Raw genomic sequence first — 4,549 nt, forward strand, 5'->3', positions numbered from 1 at the left:
AATGGGACAATGTATGAAAATATGGAAGGTGTTAAAGAGGACATTGACATGTTTTTTGCTTCAAATCCAAGTGATTTCTTTAATCAGGGCATTAACAACCCGATTGTACAATGGAAAAGTATCATCGATAAGAATGTAGACTATTTCATTTAATAAATGTTTTGTTTTGATATATAAATTGTTCGTGTTTTTTTCATCTAAAAAAACTAAATTAATTTATTGATGACCTAATAAAAACAGCCTACTTGTATCAAATACGTATATCACACCTAAGAACAGCAATGTTTGTGAGTAGTTCATATATAATATATAAATAAAAACAGCCTGCTTGTAATAAATAAGTGTCTATGGACAAGGGTATTAAAGAGGCTTTCTGTCAATCTAATCAATCACACAGCTAACTACATTGGCCTCTTCTAGATGTTTAAAGGTTTCTATTCATGACTGCCGTCATTGGCAATCGTCACTACTTAAACTCAAGAAACAGTGTTATGTACGTCACTGTAGCTTCCAACTATCTAGAAATGCGATTCTCAATCTGTTGTCTGTTTGCTCCATACAGGTGGTCCTTTTGAAAGGCTAAATGGTTACGGAAACGAAGCGGCACTATTAGTGTATAGGTCACATTACGGTCCGCGAGATAAAAACAAAAAAATCAACTGGTCGGAAACTAAAACTTAGAGAACCACTAATCTAGACAACTTACGGCAGTTAGAATAAAAAACAAAGAAGTGTCATTTGATTTATGATGTTTAGTACCTAATTAGAACAATTAAAATAATTACTGTTTTAAAAATGTAATTCATAAAGGAATGTTCATGAATTCATAAGATCAGGACAGGCTTGCTTTTACTAAAATGTATAGATAAACAAGTCACACATATTATGATTGGCATCCAATATAATATCCATTTCCTAATATAAATACTTTACAATTTGACAGTATACAACAGCAGTGAATTTAGTTTTATTTAATCCCTGCTTTTAGAAATGATGTTGACAACATTTCTACTTTGAAGGAATTTGATATATATTTATTCTAGAATGATCTTCTGTCTTATTTGGTTCAATTTACAAACAGCTTTGTTCTTCGTACAGTTCAGAAGTTTCGAATTTTCATTGGTTTCAGGAACCTTAATATCTATTATGAAATACACAGAAATTCTACAGACTTGCTGTACTTCATAATCAGATGCTCACTGTCATTACTTCAAGAGTATTAAATTATATTTCAGTAATATAAGAACGCGTTATTTAAAATACGTTGTGTAGAACTAACAGTCACTGTTCCCGGACATTTGCAGCTAATAAAGTCTTTAATTTAAAATGATATTTTATTTCTGTTATTTCCTTTCTTCTTGAAAGCTCCCATTCTTAATGATTATTTTCTAAATTCTATGGTTAATAGTTCAGCATAATGATAAATAAAACTAATAAGAGTCTTGACAAATGTTTTAAGCTTTGTTTTCATAAAGAGAAAAGGTTGATTTAGGAATCACTGAGTACCCTGGACAAGAAAGTCGATGGACGACGACATTACGGGTAACAAGATGAAGGATTTTGGAAGTTACCCGAAATGTCGTCTTCCATAGACTTTCTCGGTTAAAAGATTCAATAAGGTTCTATGAATCCATAATCAATCTTCTATCATAACATAGCTACCTTCTAAAATATTTAACTAAATGTTTAAATGACACGGGGGTATTAAGTTATTTGTGATAGTGAAATTTTATATATCATAATAGTACGGTTTTGTCATAATAATTTAGAAACTATTGTACTATCTTATCTGTGTTTCTTCATGGTTTTGTATGTAGTACTTTTGTTTGTCAATAGATGTCGTACAGACAAACAACACTGCGTTCACGTATCGTTGAAATTATGTTGACGCCCATTACCTGAGGCAAGACGGTATTCAGGTGAGTGAAGTTTAGTATAGTTTTGAAAAAGGTGTACCTGTTTTAGTTATGGCGGCAACGGATATACGTAGGTGGTGCAAACAACAGTTAACATTTTTTTATTGGTGCTTTGTTTAGATTGTGTGATTATTTCTGGTGAGTAGTATAAATTGTAATCTATCGAATAACTGATGGTCATCTTATATATTTCTCTCAGGTTTTTAGGCATTTACAATGTTTATATGACCATGACTGAGTTAGCCTGAGAGAATCAAATTATAATAAAATGCAGTATATTATACAGCGTTAGTATTAGTAATGGTAGCTAGCACTAACAGTTACTACTTCAGTATTTTAAAATTTAAGTTCTGTTATTCATCGCAGTGGTAATGTTGCTGGTTACTGTTAGTCTCGTTTTGTTAGGTCTCGTAGTAACCGATTTAAAATTTTTAAATTAAAAATCGTTCAGGAAACTGTTTTAACTTGAATATAGCGAATAAAATTTCAAAGGTTAACAGTAAATTCAATTTTGTAAAGTCATTATCATATTTTATGATTTGTGTTGGGTCGAACTTTCTTTGTGTGTGTATGTATCTGTCCATATTTGACCAACATTGTTAAATGTAGAGATGGTTATAATGTCAGAATGAACCTCTTATAAAATAAATGACATGTAATTTAGTAAAATAAATTGTACCTTGTAAGTTAGTTTATTAAGCACAAAGCTACATTATGATTATGGGCTATCTGTGCTCACTGCAGATATTGAAACCTGATTTTTAGCCTTATAAGTTTCCAGTATACTGTTGAACCCACCAGGGCACATAAATTTACTAAACTAAAACTCATCAAAACATTTTAGTGCAAGAACTGTTAAGTTAGCATAAAGTGGTCAGCCGTATAAAAATATATCAAAAAAGAGAAAAAAGCCCTGTAAGTATATAAAATTAAAACTAAAAGTAGATAAATATATAAACAAAATGGAGTAAGTTTGGTCACCCTTATATTCATGTTGCTGCTTTTTCCAATTGCAATAAAAAAGGGGGACAAGTTTTACAGGACTGGCATTTCCTGGTACACTTTACTCACAAAATGTGGGTTGTGGGTTTAAACCCCATTATCAAACATGCTCACCCCTTCAGCTACTGGAGCATTATAGAATGACGGTCAAACCCACTGTTAATTGGGAAAGAGTAGCCCAAGAGTTGGCAGTGAGTGGTGTTGACTAGCTTCATTCCCCCTGCTCTGTTACTTCAAATTTAAGAACAAATAGCCCTCATGTAGCTTTGCACAAAATTCAACAACAAATGAACTATGTTTCACCCAATTTTTTCATGATTAACTTCAATGCCTTTACATTACATCTTTAGAAAGTTTGTCCTTTTATATAACTTAACTCTTTTTTTTTTATTATTTAACATCCTCACTTGGTTGACTCCATTATATTAACAGCTGTTTGTATGTATAAAATGTTTTAGTCATTCATTACAACTTTTGTTTTGAGAAGCAGTGCCACTTCTATTCTTTTACAGGTGCTAGGGCATCTAAAGTTTGAAGTTCTTGAAACTAGTTTACGTATCTAGATTTTTGTTCATAGAAACTAATAATTTTGTCTATTCATAACAGAAGGTCTGTTAAGCTAATTACAATCATTTTTATTATGATTGAGAATGTTAAATGTTTTCTTACAAATTAGTCAGCTTTTTTAATATATATATATATATTGTTTATTTAGTAAAACTGTTTTATAAAATAAACTGATTTTACTTTCATCTTGATTCAAACCAAAACACACTTAATTGTTCTAACTTTGATATTGGAGACAAGAAAACAAATGAAAAAAACAAAATTTTTTGTCCCATTTTCTAAATGCTTATTTCTGTTATAACAGGTAAAATTTATTTCCTAATGATATTTCCTAATGATAATTCAACACCAGCTGTCAAATAAGCTATCAGTGCATCTAGATGTAGTGTCTTACACCACTATATCATTTCCTCATTTCAGATTTTCCACATGCTTACAGACCCTTAAGTCATCAGTTTTAATCAAGTAACTAAAGAGAGCAATCTACCATTAAAATTATTAACAAATATTCATAAAAATTACAATTTTTGTGTGATTTAGTTGTCAAACCCTAGTTCAAATTAATAACTACCAGTGTTTCTTGATGGTCTCTATTTACTATATATTTTGCTATTTCCAGAAGAAGAACAAATAAGAAGTTGCTATTTTTTTGTGTGTTTAGATCTGTTCAAAAACATAAGAATAGTAACATTCCACATTTGAAGCAACTATGAAAATATCCTAGGTTTGATAAAAAGTTTGGTCCAGTGTACACAACAGTATAGTATGAGATTCAGCTGGAGCAGTTTTGGTTGAAATACTTTAAAAATAAAATGTTATTTAATATTTTGTATACAGATTATATGCAATTATGTCCAGTCTGCCACCAGTACAGCTATTGGCCTCTCCACATACACTCAACTGACAGTTGATATGTAAGATCTCTTAAACAAACCCCACCAGCCAGTTGACTTTAAATTCATGAAATGCTCCTTTGGCCAGAAGCACATATTAGGTCTTCAAGAAATTAATATTGCTTTTTTTTTAAGATAAAAAATCCGAACAATTATATATCAAAACAAAAC

The sequence above is a fragment of the Limulus polyphemus genome, unplaced genomic scaffold (genome assembly GCF_000517525.1).
Source record: "Limulus polyphemus unplaced genomic scaffold, Limulus_polyphemus-2.1.2 Scaffold1381, whole genome shotgun sequence".
Classification (NCBI taxonomy): domain Eukaryota; kingdom Metazoa; phylum Arthropoda; class Merostomata; order Xiphosura; family Limulidae; genus Limulus; species Limulus polyphemus.